This window comes from Triticum dicoccoides, chromosome 4A (genome assembly GCF_002162155.2).
Source record: "Triticum dicoccoides isolate Atlit2015 ecotype Zavitan chromosome 4A, WEW_v2.0, whole genome shotgun sequence".
Classification (NCBI taxonomy): domain Eukaryota; kingdom Viridiplantae; phylum Streptophyta; class Magnoliopsida; order Poales; family Poaceae; genus Triticum; species Triticum dicoccoides.
The window spans coordinates 575,140,913-575,161,787 of NC_041386.1; positions in this window are offsets into that span (position 1 = coordinate 575,140,913).

The window sequence follows — 20,875 nt, forward strand, 5'->3', positions numbered from 1 at the left end:
ACTTTATAATTTTAAATTTCGGCGAAGCCCCTAGTTCGGAAGACCGAGTTCGGGGCGCTATCCACGCCTTGGCCAGAACAAATCCGGCTCCTCGCTCGAAGCGGCATAAGTCTTTAGGGACTCGAAAAACCTCTCGAACAGCGACCGGTCTCTCGCCTCATCATGACAGTCAGTTTTAGCTTTCTCCACTGAGGTGCTTAACCCAGCTCAACCGGGGCACAATCGTAGTGGTTCTCCTAGTGCTACCTTAGCCGATATAGCGGAACGTAAGGCACCAAAACATAGGAGCCGGGCAAACCCAACTATTGACCCAAATCATGATTCGGAGCCGATGCATACAATGCTATAAGTTCGGGGTGCCGCACTTGTGAAAGTGTACGGACTTCTCACACCATATTAAAGGGTACTGAAGCCCCTGGCGTACTTGCCGTACCACAGTGTACGGGTGCAACATGTCATTAATGAACATATATCAAAGAGAGTAATGCAAAAAATAGACAAAAAGCTAAGCATTGTTTATAGAGAGGCTATTTATCAAAGCCGAACGACACAAATAGTGCGGTAAGCAAAAGATATTGGACTATTCAGTATGTCCTGACCAGGGGCAGGCCGCGGAATTGTATTTAAAATAGGTATAGCGCTCGTAACAGAGACCACCTGGGAGTTCCATAATGCGGCATGGCTTGTCTGCCTCCCTGGATCTTGCATCGTTTGTGCGGCAGTCGAATTGCCGAACATGTCGTCCGAAGTATGGAGTCCTGAAAGTAAGAAAAAAATTAAAAAAAAGAATCCGGCAGCCCCTAGTACGTTTAAGCCGTATTTTGGGCGTGCCGTTATTGTGCCCCTTCCCCTGTGCCCATGGTATTTCAAGGGCGTAGTTATGTACGCGAGGTACTGTTTGGGAACGTAGCAATAATTCAAAATTTTCCTACGTGTCACCAAGATCAATCTATGGAATCATCTAGCAACGAGGGAGGAGTGGATCTACATACCCTTGTAGATCGCGCGCGGAAGCGTTCAAGAGAACGGGGTTGATGGAGTCGTACTCGTCGTGATCCAAATCACCGATGATCCTAGCGCCGAACGGACGGCACCTCCGTGTTCAACACACGTACGGAGCAGCGACGTCTCCTCCTTCTTGATCCAGCAAGGGGGAAGGAGAGGTTGATGGAGATCCAGCAGCATGACGGCGTGGTGGTGGAAGTAGCGGGATTCCAACAGGGCTTCGCCAAGCGCTGCGGGAGGAGGGAGATGTGTCATGGGAGGGAGAGGGAGGCGACAGGGCTTAGGTTGGGCTGCCCTCCCTTCCCCCCACTATATATAGGGCCAAGGGAGAGGAGGGAGGCGCAGCCTTGGCCCTTCCTCCAAGGAAGGGTGCGGCCAGGGGAGGAGTCCCTCCTCCCCAAGGCACCCAGGAGGTGCCTTCCCCTTTTAGGACTCTTCCTTCTTCTTATCTCTTGGCGCATGGGCCTCTTGGGGCTGGTGCCCTTGGCCCATATAGGCCAAGGCGCACACCCCTACAGCCCATGTGCCCCCCCGGGGCAGGTGGACCCCCTTGGTGGAGCCCCGAACCCCTTTCGGCACTCCCGGTACAATACCGATAATGCGCGAAACTTTTCCGGCGACCAAAACAAGACTTCCCATATATAAATCTTTACCTCCGGACCATTACGGAACTCCTCGTGACGTCCGGGATCTCATCCGGGACTCCGAACAACTTTCGGGTTACCGCATACTAATATCTCTATAACCCTAGCGTCACTGAACCTTAAGTGTGTAGACCCTACGGGTTCGGGAGACATGCAGACATGACCGAGATGACTCTCCGGTCAGTAACCAACAGCGGGATCTGGATACCCATGTTGGCTCCCACATGTTCCACGATGATCTCATCGGATGAACCACGATGTCAAGGACTTAATCAATCCCGTATACAATTCCCTTTGTCTATCGGTACGATACTTGCCCGAGATTCGATCGTCGGTATCCCGATACCTTGTTCAATCTCGTTACCGGCAAGTCTCTTTACTTGTTCCGTAACACATCATCCCATGATTAACTCCTTGATCACATTGTGCACATTATGATGATGTCCTACCGAGTGGGCCCAGAGATACCTCTCCGTTTACACGGAGTGACAAATCCCAGTCTCGATTCGTGCCAACCCAACAGACACTTTCGGAGATACCTGTAGTGTACCTTTATAACCACCCAGTTACGTTGTGACGTTTGGCACACCCAAAGCACTCCTACGGTATCCGGGAGTTGCACAATCTCATGGTCTAAGGAAATGATACTTGACATTAGAAAAGCTTTAGCATATGAACTACATGATCTTGTGCTAGGCTTAGGATTGGGTCTTTGTCCATCACATCATTCTCCTAATGATGTGATCCCATTATCAATGACATCCAATGTCCATGGTTAGGAAACCGTAACCATCTATTGATTAACGAGCTAGTCAACTAGAGGCTTACTAGGGACATGGTGTTGTCTATGTATCCACACATGTATCTGAGTTTCCTATCAATACAATTCTAGCATGGATAATAAACGATTATCATGAACAAGGAAATATAATAATAATCAATTTATTATTGCCTCTAGGGAATATTTCCAACAGTCTCCCACTTGCACTAGAGTCAATAATCCAGTTCACATCGCTATGTGACTAACACTCAAGGTCACATCCCCATGTGACTAACACCCAGAGAGTTTACTAGAGTCAATAATCTATTTCACATTACCATGTGATTAACACTCGATGAGTTCTGGGTTTGAACATGTTATTCTTATGAGAGATGTTATAGTCAACGGGTCTGAATCTTTCAGATCCGTATGTACTTCGCAAATTTCTTATGTCATCTTGTAGATGCAACTACTACGCTACATTTGGAGCTATTCCAAATAACTGTTCTACTATACGAATCCAGTTTACTACTCAGAATAATCTGGATTAGTGTCAAAGTTTGCATCGGCATAACCCTTTACGACGAACTCTTTTACCACCTCCATAATCGAGAAAATTCCTTAGTCCACTAGTTACTAAGAATAACTTTGACCGCTGTCCTGTGATCCATTCTTAGATCACTCTTGTACCCCTTGACTGACTCATGGCAAGGCACATTTCAGGTGCGGTACACAGCATAGCATACTGTAGAGCCTATGTCTTAAGCATAGGGGACGACCTTCGTCCTTTCTCTCTATTCTGCCGTGGTTGAGCTTTAAGTCTTAACTTCATACCTTACAACTCAGGCAAGAACTCCTTCTTTGACTGATCCATCTTGAACACCTTCAAGATCATGTCAAGGTATGTGCTCATTTGAAAGTGCCATTAAGCGTTTTGATCTATCCTTATAGATCTTGATGCTCAATGTTCAAGTAGCTTAATCCAGGCTTTCCATTGAAAAACACTTTCCAAATAACCCTATATGCTTTCCAGAAATTCTATGTCATTTCTGATCAACAATATGTCAACAACATATATTCATCAGAAATTCTATAGTGCTCCCACTCACTTCTTTGGAAATACAAGTTTCTCATAAACTTTGTATACACCCAAAACTTTGATCATCTTATCAAAGCATACATTCCAACTCCGAGATGTTTACTCCAGTCCTTAGAAGGATTGCTGGAGCTTTGCATACTTATTAGCATCTTTCAGGATTAACAAAACCTTACGGTTGTATCACATACAACCTTTCCTCAAAAATCGTCGAGGAAACAATGGTTTTTGGCATCCTATCTGCAAGATTTCACAAATAATGCAGTAATTGCTAATATAATTCCAACAGACTCTTAGCATCGCTACGAGTGAGAAAGTCTCATCGCAGTCAACTCCTTGAACTTGTCGGAAAACATCTTAACGACAAGTCGAGCTTTCTTAATGGTGATACCTACCATCATTGTCCGTCTTCCTTTTAAAAATCCATCTGTACTCAACAGCCTTACGACCATCGAGCTGTTCTGCCAAAGTCTACACTTTGTTTTCATACATGGATCCTCTCTTGGATTTTATGGCCTCGAGCCATTTATCGGAATCCGGGCCCACCATCGCTTCTCCATAGCTCGTAGGTTCATTGTTGTCTAGCAACATGACTTGCGAGACAGGATTACGTACCACTCTGAAGTAGTACGCATCCTTGTCGTCCTACGAGGTTTGGTAGTGACTTGATCTGAAGTTTCATGATCACTATTATAAGCTTCCACTTCAATTGGTGTAGGTGGCACAGGAACAACTCCCTATGCCCTGCCACACACTAGTTGAAGAGACGGTTCAATAACCTCATCAAGTCTCCACCATCCTCCCACTCAATTCTTTCGAGAGAAACTTTTCCTCGAGAAAGGACCCGATTCTAGAAACAATCCCTTATTGCTTTCGAACCTGAGACAGGAGGTATACCCAATTGTCTTGGGTGTCCTATGAAGATGCATTTATCCGCTTAGGGTTCGAGCTTATCAGCCTGAAACTTTTCCACATAAGCGTTGCAGCCCCAAACTTTTAAGAAATGACAGCTTAGGTTTCTCTAAACCATAGTTCATACGGTGTCATCTTATCGGAATTACGTGGTGCCCTATTTAAAGTGAATGTGGTTGTCTCTAATGCCTAACCCATAAACTATCGTGGTAATTCGATAAGAGACATCATGGTATGCATCATATCCAATAGGGTGCAGTTATGATGTTCGGACACACCATCACACTATGGTGTTCCAGGCTGTATTAGTTGTGAAACAATTTCCACAATGTCTTAATTCTGTGCCAAACTCGTAATTCGGATATTCATCTCTATGATCATATCATAGATATTTTATCCTCTTGTCACGATGATCTTTCAACTTCACCCTGAAATTACTTGAACCTTTCAATAATTCAGACTCGTGATTCATCAAGTAAAAATACTCAACATCTACTCAAATCATCTGTGAAGTAAGAACATAACGATATCCACTACACGCCTCAGCACTCATTGGACTGCACACATCAAAATGTATTACTTCCAACAAGTTGCTTTCTAGTTCCATTTTACTGAAACCGAGGCTTTCAGTCATCTTGCCCATGTGGTATGATTTGCATGTCTCAAGTGATTCAAAATCAAGTGAGTCCAAACGATCCATCTGTATAGAGTTTCTTCATGCACATCTACCAACAAACATGGTTCGCATGTCTCAATCCTTTCAAAAATGAGTGAGTCCAAAGATCCATCAACATGGAGCTTCTTCATGCGTTTTATACCGATATGACTTAAGTGGCAGTGCCACAAGTAGGTGGTACTATCATTACTATCTTATATCTTTTGGCATGAACATGTGTATCACTATGATCGAGATTCAATGAACCATTCATTTTAGGTGCAAGACCATTGAAGGTATTATTCAAATAAACAGAGTAACCATTATTCTCCTTAAATGAATAACCGTATCGCGATAGACATAATCCAATCATGTCTATGCTCAATGCAAACACCAAATAACAATTATTTAGGTTTTAATACCAATCTCAATGGTAGAGGGAGCGTGCGATGCTTGATCATATCAACCTTGGAAACACTTCCAACACATATCGTCAGCTCACCTTTAGCTAGTCTCCGTTTATTCCGTAGCTTTTATTTTGAGTTACTAACATTTAGCAACCGAACCGGTATCTAATACCATGGTGCTACTAGGAGTACTAGTAAAGTACACAATGTATATCCAATATACTTCTATTGACTTTGCCAGCCTTCTCATCTACCAAGTATCTAGGGTAATTCTGCTCCAGTGGCTGTTCCTCTTATTACAGAAGCACTTAGTCTCGGGCTTGGGTTCAACCTTGGGTTTCTTCACTAGAGCAGCAGCTGAATTGCCGTTTCATGAAGTATCCCTTCGTGCCCTTGCCCTTCTTGAAACTAGTGGTTTCACCAACCATCAACAATTGATGCTCCTTCTTGATTTCTACTTTTGTGGTGTCAAACATCGCGAATATCTCAAGGATCATCATATATGTCCCTGATATATTATAGTTCATCACGAAGCTCTAGCAGCTTGGTGGTAATGACTTCGGAGAAACATCACTTTCTTATCTGGAAGATCAACTCCCACTCGATTCAATTGATTGTTGTACTCAGACAATCTGAGCACAAGCTCAACAATTGAGCTTTTCTCCCTTAGTTTGCAGGCTAAGAAAATCGTCGGAGGTCTTATACCTCTTGACGTGGGCACGAGCCTGAAATCCCAATTTCAGCCCTCGAAACATCTCATATGTTTCGCGACGTTTCAAAACGTCTTCGGTGCCTCAACTCTAAGCCTTTTAACTGAAGTATCACGTAGTTATCAAAATGTGTATGTCAGATGTTCGCAACATCCATAGACAACGTTCGAGGTTCAGCACACTGAGCGGTGCATTAAGGACATAAGCCTTCTATGAAGCAATGAGGACAAACCTCAGTTTACGGACCTAGTCCGCATAATTTCTACTATCAACTTTCAACTAAATTTTCTCTAGGAACATAACTAAACAGTAGAACTGAAGCGCGAGCTACGACATAATTTGCGAAGACCTTTTGACTATGTTCAGGATAATTAAGTTCATCTTATGAACTCCCACTCACAAGACATCCCTCTAGTCATCTAAGTGATTACATGATCCGAGTCAACTAGGCCGTGTCCGATCATCACGTGAGACGGACTAGTCAACATCGGTGAACATCTTCATATTGATCGTATCTTCTATACGACTCATGCTCGACCTTTCGGTCTCTTGTGTTCCGAGGCCACGTCTGTACATGCTAGGCTCGTCAAGTTAACCTAACTGTTTCGCATGTGTTCCGAGGCCATGTCTGTACATGCTAGGCTCGTTAACACCCGTTGTATTCGAACGTAAGAATCTATCACACTCGATCATCACGTGGTGCTTCAAAACGACGAACTTTCGCAATGGTGCACAGTTAGGGGGAACACCTTCTTGAAATTTTAGTGAGGGATCATCTTATTTACTACCGTCGTTCTAAGCAAATAGGATGTATAAACATGATAAACATCACATGCAATCAAATAGTGACATGATATGGCCAATATCATATTGCTCCTTTTGATCTTCATCTTCGGGGCTCCATGATCATCATCGTCACCGGCATGACACCATGATCTCCATCATCGTGTCTCCATGAAGTTGCCTCGCCAACTATTACTTCTACTACTACAGCTAACAGTTAGCAATAAAGTAAAGTAATTACATGACGTTTATGTTGACACGCAGGTCATAAATAAATTAAGACAACTCCTATGGCTCCTGCCGGTTGTCATACTCATCGACATGCAAGTCGTGATTCCTATTACAAGAACATGATTAATCTCATACATCACATATATCATTCATCACATCCTTTTGGCCATATCACATCACATAGCATACCCTGCAAAAACAAGTTAGACGTCCTCTAATTGTTGTTTGCATGTTTTACGTGGCTGTTATGGGTTTCTAGCAAGAACGTTTCTTACCTACGCAAAGACCACAACGTGATATGCCAATTGCTATTTACCCTTCATAAGGAGCCTTTTCATCGAATCCGATCCGACTAAAGTGGGAGAGACAGACACCCGCTAGCCACCTTATGCAACTAGTGCATGTCAGTCGGTGGAACCAGTCTCACGTAAGAGTACGTGTAAGGTCGGTTCGGGCCGCTTCATCCCACAATGCCGCCGAATCAAGATTGGACTAGTAACAGTAAGCATATTGAACAATATCAACGCCCACAACTACTTTGTGTTCTACTCATGCATAGAAACTACGCATAGACCTAGCTCATGATGCCACTGTTGGGGAACGTAGCAATAATTCAAAATTTTCCTACGTGTCACCAAGATCAATCTATGGAGTCATCTAGCAACAAGGGAGGAGTGGATCTACATACCCTTATAGATCGCGCGCGGAAGCGTTCAAGAGAACGGGGTTGATGGAGTTGTACTCGTCGTGATCCAAATCACCGATGATCCTAGCGCCGAATGGACGGCACCTCCGCGTTCAACACAAGTACGGAGCAGCGACGTCTCCTCCTTCTTGATCCAGCAAGGGGGAAGGAGAGGTTGATGGAGATCCAGCAGCACGACGGCGTGGTGGTGGAAGTAGCGGGATTCCAACAGGGCTTCGCCAAGCGCTGCAGGAGGAGGGAGATGTGTCATGGGAGGGAGAGGGAGGCGCCAGGGCTTAGGTTGGGCTGCCCTCCCTTCCCCCCACTATATATAGGGCCAAGGGAGAGGGGGATGCGCAGCCTTGGCCCTTCCTCCAAGGAAGGGTGCGGCCAGGGGAGGAGTCCCTCCTCCCCAAGGCACCTAGGAGGTGCCTTCCCCTTTTAGGACTCTTCCTTCTTCTTATCTCTTGGCGCATGGGCCTCTTGGGGCTGGTGCCCTTGGCCCATATAGGCCAAGGCGCACACCCCTACAGCCCATGTAGCCCCCCGGGGCAGGTGGACCCCCGGACCCCTTTCGGCACTCCCGGTACAATACCGATAATGCGCGAAACTTTTCCGGCGACCAAAACAAGACTTCCCATATATAAATCTTTACCTCCGGACCATTCTGGAACTCCTCGTGACGTCCGGGATCTCATCCGGGACTCCGAACAACTTTCGGGTTACCGCATACTAATATCTCTATAACCCTAGCGTCACCGAACCTTAAGTGTGTAGACCCTACGGGTTCGGGAGACATGCAGACATGACCGAGATGACTCTCCGGTCAATAACCAACAGCGGGATCTGGATACCCATGTTGGCTCCCACATGTTCCATGATGATCTCATCGTATGAACCACGATGTCAAGGACTTAATCAATCCCGTATACAATTCCCTTTGTCTAGCGGTATGATACTTGCCCGAGATTCGATCGTCGGTATCCCGATACCTTGTTCAATCTCGTTACCGGCAAGTCTCTTTACTCGTTCCGTAACACATCATCCCGTGATCAACTCCTTGATCACATTGTGCACATTATGATGATGTCCTACCGAGTGGGCCCAGAGATACCTCTCCGTTTACACGGAGTGACAAATCCCAGTCTCGATTCGTGCCAACCCAACAGACACTTTCGAAGATACCTGTAGTGTACCTTTATAACCACCCAGTTACGTTGTGACGTTTGGCACACCCAAAGCACTCCTACGGTATCCGGGAGTTGCACAATCTCATGGTCTAAGGAAATGATACTTGACATTAGAAAAGCTTTAGCATACGAACTACATGATCTTGTGCTAGGCTTAGGATTGGGTCTTTGTCCATCACATCATTCTCCTAATGATGTGATCCCGTTATTAATGACATCCAGTGTCCATGGTTAGGAAACCATAACCATCTATTGATTAACGAGCTAGTCAACTAGAGGCTTACTAGGGACATGGTGTTGTCTATGTATCCACACATGTATCTGAGTTTCCTGTCAATACAATTCTAGCATGGATAATAAACGATTATCATGAACAAGGAAATATAATAATAATCAATTTATTATTGCCTCTAGGGCATATTTCCAACAGGTACTGGTTTCGCTATGTCGCGAAAGCTGGGGTTGGGGCCGCATTGCTACGCTTGCTCAGAGTGTGCCAGGCGGTCCTGCTGTGGGTTACTCCGGGCGCGCTTGGCAGTGTCTGGCTTTTTAATGGCCGGACTGGAGAATTGCCTGAGAAGGCTACTTTGTACCTCCGCTGCGAGAGCCGCCGTATGCTCCTCCGTACGGAGGGAGCGTTCAGTGTTTCCGTTGACCGTAATTACTCCTCGAGGGCCTGGCATCTTGAGCTTGAGATATGCATAGTGCGGCACCGCATTGAACTTTGCGAATGCGGTTCGTCCGAGCAGGGCGTGATAGCCACTGCGAAACGGGACTATATCGAAGATTAACTCTTCGCTTCGGAAATTGTCCAGGGATCCGAAGACCACGTCAAGTGTTACTGAGCCTGTACAGTTGGCTTCTACACCTGGTATAACGCCTTTAAAGGCCGTTCTTGTGGGCTTAATCCTTGAGGGATCTATGCCCATTTTCCGCACTGTATCCTGATAAAGTAGGTTCAGGCTACTGCCGCCGTCCATGAGGACTCTTGTGAGATGAAATCCGTTGATGATTGGGTCGAGAACCAATGCGGCGAAGCCGCCATGACGGATGCTAGTGGGATGGTCCCTTCGATCAAAAGTGATCGGGCAGGAGAACCATGGGTTGAACTTTGGGGCGACTGGCTCTATCGCGTATACGTCCCGTACCGCACGCTTCCGCTCCCGCTTGGGAATGTGGGTTGCGTATATCATGTTCACTGTCCGCACTTGTGGGGGAAAGCCCTTCTGTCCATTGTTGTTCAGCGGCTTGGGCTCCTCGTCGTCGCTGTGCAGCCCCTTGTCTCTGTTTTCGGCCCTTAACTTGCCTGCCTGCTTGAACACCCAACAATCCCTGTTAGTGTGATTGGCTGGCCTTTCAGGGGTTCCATGTATCTGGCACAAGCGATCGAGTATTCGGTCCAAACTGGACGGGCCCTGAGTATTCTTTATGAATGGCTTTTTCCGCTGACCGGATTTATTAGCCTTTGAATCCGGCATTGACTGCCGTGTCTTCATTGCTGTCGCTGTTAACACGGCGTTTTTGCTTATTCCGATGTGTCCTGCCACTTTTGTCCTTGATATCCGAATTACCAGGGTTCTTTGATAAGTTGTTACTGCGAGCTAGCCAGCTGTCTTCTCCCGCGCAAAAGCGAGTCATGAGTGTCGTGAGGGCTGCCATGGATTTCGGCTTTTCCTGTCCCAGGTGCCGGGCAAGCCACTCGTCGCGGATGTTATGCTTGAAGGCTGCTAGGGCCTCTGCATCCGGACAATCGACTATCTGGTTTTTCTTTGTTAGGAACCGTGTCCAGAATTGTCTGGCCAATTCCTTTGGCTGCTGAATTATGTGGCTTAAGTCGTCGGCATCCGGCAGTCGCACGTAAGTGCCCTGGAAGTTGTCGAGGAATGCGGCTTCCAGGTCCTCCCAAGAACCGATTGAGTCTGCTAGCAAGCTGTTAAGCCAATGCCGGGCCGGTCCTTTAAGTTTGAGCGGGAGGTATTTGATGGCGTGTAGATCATCGCCGCGTGCCATGTGGATGTGAAGGAGATAATCCTCGATCCATACCGCCGGATCTGTTGTGCCATCGTATGATTCGATGTTTACGGGTTTGAAACCCTCTGGGATTTTATGATCCATTACTTCATTCGTGAAGCATAGCGGGTGTGCGGCGCCTCTGTACTGGGCTATATCACGACGCAGCTCGGAGGAGCTATGTCTGTTGTGTTCGGCCCGGTCGGATTTGTTGTATCCGAAGTGAACATCATTGTCACATGCCGTACGGCGCCTGCGCGATCCGTAGATCGATCTTGTTTGTCTTGCCTTATCCTCCAGTTTGTCTCGCAGGTCGGGCGCATTTTCCCGTGCCTTAGTTGAGCGGCGTTGGGGCATGGCTTGGGTGGAGGGCCGACAGGCCTCACTGTCATGGCCGCGAGGTGGCCAGTCTGCCATGTCATGCGCTGGTGATGTAGGTGCTTCCTCCTCTGATCGGGGTAGCGGCCTGCGCTTCGGGTAACTCTTGGAGGGGCGTTCGAGTTCATACTCTTCGGCCGCAAGGACTTCAGTCCGTCTGTCAGCTAGCAAATCTTGGGCAGCTCTAAGTTGTTGATGCTTTTTCTTCAGGCTGCTTGCCGTGGCTAAAAGCCTGCGTTTAAAACGCTCTTGTTCGGCGGGGTCTAATGGTATGACGAATTCATTGTCATCGAGGCTTGCCTCGTCTTCAGAGGGAGGCGTATAGTTATCATCCTCGACCTCTCGGTCTGCCGCTCTCTCATGAGGGCTGGCTTCTCCATCTTCCTGTGCCGAATCTTGCTGAGGTGGGTGTTCTTCGGCGCTATCCGGGGTAGTATTATCTCCCGTGCCGAAATCACCGTTTTTGCTTTGGCGGGATTTAGAGCGGCGCCGCTGACGTCGACGCTTTGGCTGTTTCTTGGGAGCGTCATCCCCCACTGTTCCATCGCCATCTCCATCTTTTGGAGTATCCACCATATATATGTCATATGACGAGGTGGCCTTCCAGCGCCCTATAGATGCTGGTTCTTCTTCGTCTCCTGCATCGTCGTCCATGCCGTCGATGTCTTCGGAGTCGAAGTCAAGCATGTCGGTTAAGTCATCGACAGTGGCTACGAAGTGGGTGGTGGGTGGGTTTTGAATTTCTTCATCATCCGTATCCCAACCTTGCTGACCGTAGTCCGGCCAGGTCTCTCCTGATAAAGAGAGAGACTTTAGAGAATTCAGGATGTCGCTGAAGGGCGAGTGCTGAAAGACGTCCGCGGCGGTGAACTCCATTATCGGTGCCCAATCGGATTCGATCGGCAGGGGCACGGGGGGCTCGGAGTTCGGAGAGGAATCCGGCTCCTCGGAGTCATGGGCCATGCGGAGTGCGGGGCTGGAGTTAGGCTCGATCGCCTATGAGATCGCAGCCCCTGAGGCAGCGTCCAACCGCTGATCCTCGATCGGCGCAGTAGGCTTCGAATCAATGGTCGAAACCGATGCGTGTGCGGCCTCCAAGGCGTTGTTCGGTGGCAGAGCTATATCATGCCCATCGAGACAGTGCGGCGCGCTTGGCTGTGGCTCGAATCCATCAAAGATCAAATCCTCGTGGATATCAGCCGTGTAGTTTAGGCTTCCAAACCTGACCTGATGGCCAGGGGCGTAGCTTTCGATCTGCTCCAGGTGGCCGAGCGAATTGGCCCGCAGAGCGAAGCCGCCGAAGATGAAGATCTGTCCGGGGAGAAAAGTCTCACCCTGAACCATATCATTGTTGATGATCAAAGGAGCCATCGGGCCTAAAGGCGACGACACAGAGGAACTCTCAATGAAAGCACCAATGTCGGTGTCAAAACCGGCGGATCTCGGGTAGGGGGTCCCGAACTGTGCGTCAAGGCCGGATGGTAACAGGAGACAAGGGACACGATGTTTTTTACCCAGGTTCGGGCCCTCTCGATGGAGGTAATACCCTACTCCTGCTTGATTAATATTGATGATATGGGTAGTACAGGAGTAGATCTACCACGAGATCAAGGAGGCTAAACCCTAGAAGCTAGCCTATGGTATGATTGTTGTGTATGGAGTTCATTGCCTACGAACTACAACCCTCTGGTTTATATAGACACGGATAGGGTTAGGGTTACATAAAGTCAGTTACAATGGTAGGAGATCTTGAATATCCGCATTGCCAAGCTTGCCTTCTACGCCAAGGAAAGTCCCATCCGGACACGGGACGAAGTCTTCAATCTTGTATCTTCATAGTCCAGGAGTCCGGCTGAAGGTATAGTCCGGCTACCCGAACACCCCCTAATCCAGGACTCCCTCAATCATCATAATGAGCTCAATGTGACTAAGGAGTTAGCCACGGGATCATGCATTACGGAACGAGTAAAGAGACCTGCCGGTAACGAGATTGAACGAGGTATAGAGATACCGACAATCGAATCTCGGGCAAGTAACATACCGATGGACAAAGGGAATTGTATACGTGATTGATTGAATCCCCGACATTGTGGTTCATCCGATGAGATCATCGTGGAACATGTGGGAGCCAACATGGGTATCCAGATTCCGCTGTTGGTTATTGGCCGGAGAGATGTCTCGGTCACATGGTTCCCGAACCCGTAGGGTCTACACACTTAAGGTTCGGTGACGCTAGAGTTGTTATGGGAAATAGTATGTGGTTACCGAAGGTTGTTCGGAGTCCCGAATGAGATCCCGGACGTCACGAGGAGTTTCGGAATGGTTCGGAGATGAAGATTTATATATGGGAAGTCCTTATTCAGTCGTCGGAAGTGTTTGGGGGTTACCGATATTGTACCGGGACCACCGAAGGGGTTCCGGGGGTCCACCGGGAGGGTCCACCTGCCCCAGAGGGCCCTATGGGCTGAATATAGAGGGGAACCAGCCCCTAGGTGGGCTGGGCACCAACTCCCCCCTAGGGCCCATGCGCCTAGGGTTGGGGGAAACCCTAGAGGAGGCGCCCCCACATGGCTTGGGGGGCAAGCCTCCCCTTGGCCGCCGACCCCTCTAGATGCATCTAGGGGGCTGGCCCCCTCTCCCTTGCCCCTATATATAGTGGGGGCGGGAGGGCAGCTATACCCTTCCCCTGGCATAGCCCCTCCGTCTCCTACACCTCCTCCTCCTCCTCCGTAGCGCTTGGCGAAGCCCTGCCGGAGAACCATGAGCTCCATCACCACCACATCATCGTGCTGTCGGAGTTCTCCCTCAAATTATCCTCTCCCCTTGTTGGATAAAAAAGGAGGAGACGTCACCAGGCTGTACGTGTGTTGAACGCGGAGGTGCCGTTGTTCGGCGCTTAGATCAGAATCGACTGCGATCTAAATCGCTGCGTGTACGACTCCACCAACCGCGTTCTTGCAACGATTCCGCTTAGAGATCTTCAAGGGTATGAAGATGCACTCCCTCTCTCTCATTGCTAGCATCTCCTAGATTGATCTTGGTGACACGTAGGAATTTTTTTGAATTATTGCTATGTTCCCCAACAGTGGCATCATGAGCTAGGTCTATGCGTAGATTCTATGCACGAGTAGAACACAAAGTAGTTGTGGGCGATGATTTGTTCAATTTGCTTACCGTTACTAGTCTTATCTTGATTTGGCGGCAGTGTGGGATGAAGCGGCCCGGACCGACCTTACACGTACGCTTACGTGAGACTGGTTCCACCGACTGACATGCACTTGATGCATAAGGTGGCTAGCGGGTGTCTGTCTCTCCCACTTTAGTCGGATCGAATTCGATGAAAAGGGTGCTTATGAAGGGTAAATAGCAATTGGCATATCACCGTTGTGGCTTTGGCGTAGGTAAGAAACATTCTTGCTAGAAACACATAGCAGCCACGTAAAACATGCAACAACAATTAGAGGACGTCTAACTTGTTTTTGCAGGGTATGCTATGTGATGTGATATGGCCAAAAGGATGTGATGAATGATATATGTGATGTATGAGATTGATCGTGTTCTTGTAATACGAATCACGACTTGCATGTCGATGAGTATGACAACCGGCAGGAGCCATTGGAGTTGTCTTAATTTATTGTATGACCCGCGTGTCAATGAAAACGCCATGTAATTACTTTACTTTATCGCTAACCGTTAGCCATAGTAGTAGAAGTAATAGTTGGCGAGACAACTTCATGAAGACACGATGATGGAGATCATGATGATGGAGATCATGGTGTCATGTCGGTGACGAAGGTGATCATGCCGCGCCTCGAAGATGGAGATCAAAAGGTGCAAGATGATATTGGCCATATCATGTCACTTTATGATTTGCATGTGATGTTTGTCATGTTTACGTCTTATTTGCTTAGAATGACGGTAGCATAAATAAGATGATACCTGACTAAAATTTCAAGAAAAGTGTTTCCCCTAACTGTGCACCGTTGCGAAGGTTCGTTGTTTCGAAGAACCACGTGATGATCGGGTGTGATAGATTCTAACATTCGCATACAACGGGTATAAGCCAGATTTACACATGCAAAACACTTAGGTTGACTTGACGAGCCTAGCATGTATAGACATGGCCTCAGAACACGAGAGACCGAAAGGTCGAACATGAGTTGTATAGCAGATACGATCAACATGGAGATGTTCACCCTTGATGACTAGTCCATCTCACATGATGATCGGACACGGCCTAGTCGATTCGGATCATGTATCACTTGGATGACTAGAGGGATGTCTATCTGAGTGGGAGTTCATTAAATAATTTGATTAGATGAACTTAATTATCATGAACTTAGTCTAAAATGTCTTTACAATATGTCTTGTAGATGAAATGGCCCACGCTAATGTTGCCCTCAACTTCAACGCGTTCCTAGAGAAAACCAAGCTGAAAGACGATGGTAGAAACTATACAGATTGGGTTCATAACTTGAGGATCATCCTTATAGCTGCCAAGAAAGCATATGTCCTTGAAGCACCGCTAGATGACGCACCCATTTTCCCAGCAACTCAAGACGTTATGAACACCTGGCAGTCACGTAGTGATGATTACTCCCTGGTTCAGTGCAGCATGCTTTACAGCTTAGAACCGGGGCTCCAAAAGCGTTTTGAGCAGCACGGAGCATATGAAATGTTCCAAGAGCTGAAAATGGTTTTCCAAGCTCATGCTCGGGTCGAGAGATATGAAGTCTTCGACAAGTTCTACAGTTGTAAGTGAAGGAAATATGCCCTAGAGGCAATAATAAAGTTGTTATTGATATTTCCTTATATCATGATAAACGTTTATTATTCATGCTAGAATTGTATTAACCAGAAACTCCGTACATGTGTGAATACATAGACAAAACAGAGTGTCCCTAGTATGCCTCTACTTGACTAGCTCGTTAATCAAAGATGGTTAAGTTTCCTGACCATAGACATGTGTTGTCATTTGATGAGCGGGATCACATCGTTAGAGAATGATGTGATGGACAAGACCCATCCGTTAGCTTAGGATAAATGATCGTTTAGTTTTATTGGTATTGCTTTCATCATGACTTATACATGTTCCTCTGACTATGAGATTATGCAACTCCCGAATACCGGAGGAACACCTTGTGTGCTATCAAACATCACAACGTAACTGGGTGATTATAAAGATGCTCTATAGGTGTCTCCGATGGTGTTTGTTGAGTTGGCATAGATCGAGATTAGGATTTGTCACTCCGATTGTCGGAGAGGTATCTCTGGGCCCTCTCGGTAATGCACATCAATATAAGCCTTCCAAGCAATGTAGCTAATGAGTTAGTTACGGGATGTAGCATTACAGAACGAGTATAGAGACTTGCCGATAACGATATTGAACTAGGTATCGAGATACCGACGATCAAATCTCGGGCAAGTAACATACCGATGACAAAGGGAACAACGTATATCATTATGCGGTTTGACCGATAAAGATCTTCGTAGAATATGTGGGAGCCAATATGAACATCCTCGTTCGGCTATTGGTTATTGACCGGAGACATGTCTCGGTCATGATTACATAGTTCTCGGATCCGTAGGGTCCGCACGCTTAACGTTCGGTGATGATCGGTATTATGAGTTTATGTGTTTTGATGAACCGAAGGTTGTTCGGAGTCCCGGATGTGACCACGGGCATGACGAGGAGTCTCGAAATGGTCGAGACATAAAGATCGATATATTGGATGACTATGTTTGGACATCGAAATGGTTCCGAGTGAGTTTGGACATTAACCGGAGTACTAGGGGGTTACCGGAACCCCCCGGGGAGTATATGGGCCCTAATGGGCTTTAGGGGGAGAGGGAGGGGCTGCCTAGGGCAGTCCATGCGCCTCCCAAGGCCTAGTCCGAATTGGACTAAGGGGGAGGGGCGGCGCCCCTTCCTTCCTTCTCTTCTCTCTTCCCTTTCCTACTCTCCTACTCCTACTACATGGAAAGGGGGGAATCATACTCCTGATGGGAGTAGGATTCCCCAGGGCGCGCCATAGTACAGGGCCGACCCTCCCCCTCCTCCACTCCTTTATATACGGGGAGGGGGCACCCCATAGACACACAAGTTGATCATTGATCCCTTAGCCGTGTGCGGAGCCCCCCTCCACCATAATCCACCTCGATCATATCGTAGCAGTGCTTAGGCGAAGCCCTGTTCGGGTAGCATCATCATCATTGTCATCATGCCGTCGTGCTGACGAAGCTCTCCCTCGACACTCTAATGGATCATGAGTTCGTGGGACGTCACCAAGCCGAACGTGTGCAGATCATGGAGGTGCCATACTTTCAGTACTAGGTGAAGGAAATATGCCCTAGAGGCAATAATAAAGTTATTATTTATTTCCTTATTTCATGATAAATGTTTATTATTCATGCTAGAATTGTATTAACCGGAAACATAATACATGTGTGAATACATAGACAAATAGAGTGTCACTAGTATGCCTCTACTTGACTAGCTCGTTAATCAAAGATGGTTATGTTTCCTAACCATAGACAAAGAGTTGTTATTTGATTAATGGGATCACATCATTAGGAGAATGATGTGATTGACATGACCCATTCCATTAGCTTAGCACCCGATCGTTTAGTATGTTGCTATTGCTTTCTTCATGACTTATACATGTTCCTATGACTGTGAGATTATGCAACTCCCGTTTGCCGGAGGAACACTTTGTGTGCTACCAAACGTCACAACGTAACTGGATGATTATAAAGGAGCTCTACAGGTGTCTCCATAGGTACATGTTGGGTTGGCGTATTTCGAGATTAGGATTTGTCACTCCGATTGTCGAAGAGGTATCTCTGGGCCCTCTCGGTAATGCACATCACATAAGCCTTGCAAGCATTACAACTAATGAATTAGTTGTGAGATGATGTATTACGAAACGAGTAAAGAGATTTGCCGGTAACGAGATTGAACTAGGTATTAAGATACCGATGATCGAATCTCGGGTAAGTAACATACCGATGACAAAGGGAACAACGTATGTTGTTATGCGGTCTGACCGATAAAAGATCTTCGTAGAATATGTAGGAGCCAATATGAGCATCCAGGTTCCGCTATTGGTTATTGACCGGAGACGTGTATCGGTCATGTCTACATTGTTCTCGAACCCGTAGGGTCCGCACGCTTAAGGTTTCGATGATAGTTATATTATGAGTTTATGAGTTTTGATGTACCGAAGGAGTTCGGAGTCCCGGATGAGATCGGGGACATGACGAGGAGTCTCGAAATGGTCGAGACGTAAAGATCGATATATTGGACGACTATATTCGGACATCGGAAAGGTTCCGAGTGGTTCGGGTATTTTTCGGAGTACCGGGGAGTTACGGGAATACGAGGAAGAAGTATATGAGCCTTAATGGGCCTTAGTGGAAAGGAGCAGGAGGTGGCGCGCGCCCCTCCCAAGCCCAGTCCGAATTGGACAAGGGGTTTGGGGCGCGGCCCCTCTCTCCCTTCCTTCCCCTCTTCCCCCCTTTCCCCCCTTATCCTAGTTGGACTAGGAAAGGAGGAAACCTACTCCAACTAGGAGTAGGAATCCTACTCCCTGGCGCGCCCCTCCTAGGGCCGGCCTCCCCCCCTTGCTCCTTTATATACGGGGGCAGGGGGGCACCTCTAGACACACAAGTTGATCCACATGATCATATTCTTAGCCGTGTGCGGTGCCCCCTTCCACCATAATCCTCGATAATATTGTAGCGGTGCTTAGGCGAAGCCCTGCGATGGTAGTACATCAAGATCGACACCACACCGTCGTGCTGACGGAACTCTTCCCCGACACTTTGCTGGATCGGAGACCGGGGATCGTCCTCGAGCTGAACGTGTGCTAAAACTCGGAGGTGCCGTAGTTTCGGTGCTTGATCGGTCGGGCCGTGAAGACGTACGACTACATCAACCGCGTTGTCATAACGCTTCCGCTGTCGGTCTACAAGGGTACGTAGATCACACTCTCCCATCTCGTTGCTATGCATCACCATGATCTTGCGTGTGCGTAGGAATTTTTTTGAAATTACTACGTTCCCCAACAGAAACTAAGGGATATTAAGGCCTCCTTTTAATAGAGAACCAGAACAAAGCATTAGCACATGGTGAATACATGAACTCCTCAAACTATGGTCATCACCGGGAGTGGTCCCGATTATTGTCACTTCGGGGTTGCCGGATCATAACACATAGTAGGTGATTATAGACTTGCAAGATAGGATCAAGAACTCACATATATTCATGAAAACATAATAGGTTCAGATCTAAAATCATGGCACTCGGGCCCTAGTGACAAGCATTAAGCATAGCAAAGTCATAGCAATATCAATCTCAGAACATAGTGGATACTATACATGATAAATCTCATTCAGCCCATCACCGTCCAGCAAGCCTACGATGGAATTACTCATGCACGGCGGTGAGCATCATGAAATTGGTGATGGAGGATGGTTGATGATGACGACGGCGACGAATCCCCCTCTCCGGAGCCCTGAACAGACTCCAGATCAGCCCTCCCGACAGGTTTTAGGGCTTGGCGGCGGCTCCGTATCGTAAAACGTGATGATTTCTTCTCTCTGATTTTTTTCTCTCCGAAAGCAAATATATAGAGTTGGAGTTGGCGTCGGAGGGCATCCAGGGGGCCCACGAGGTAGGGGGCGCGCCCTAGGGGGGCGCCCCCCACCCTCGTGAGAAGGGTGTGGGCCCCCTGGTCTTCATCTTTGGCGAGGATTTTTTTTATTTTTTCTAAGATGTTCCGTGGAGTTTCAGGTCATTCCGAGAATATATTTTTTCTGCACATGAAACAACATCATGGCAATTCTGCTGAAAACAGCATCAGTCCGGGTTAGTTCCATTCAAATCATACAAGATAGAGTCCAAAACAAGGGCAAAAGTGTTTGGAAAAGTAGATACGATGGAGACGTATCAACTCCCCCAAGCTTAAACCCTTGCTTGTCCTCAAGCAATTCAGTTGACAAACTGACAAAAAGAAAGTAAAACTTTTACAAACTCTGTTTGCTCTTGTTATTGTAACTATGTCAAGCCAGCATTCAAGTTTTCAGCATAGATCATAACTAACCACATTTGCAATAATTCTCGGGTCTCATAATTACTCATATCAATAGCATAATCAACTAGCAAGTCATAATAATAAATCTCGGATGACAACACTTTCTCAAAACAATCATAATATGATATAACAAGATGGTATCTCTCTAGCCCTTTCTGAGACCGCAAAACATAAATGCAGAGCACCTTTAAAGATCAAGGACTGACTAGACATTGTAATTCATGGTAAAAGAGATCCAATCATAGTCATACCCAACATAGATTAATAGTGATGAATGCAAATGACAGCTGTGCTCTCCAGCTAGTGCTTTTTAA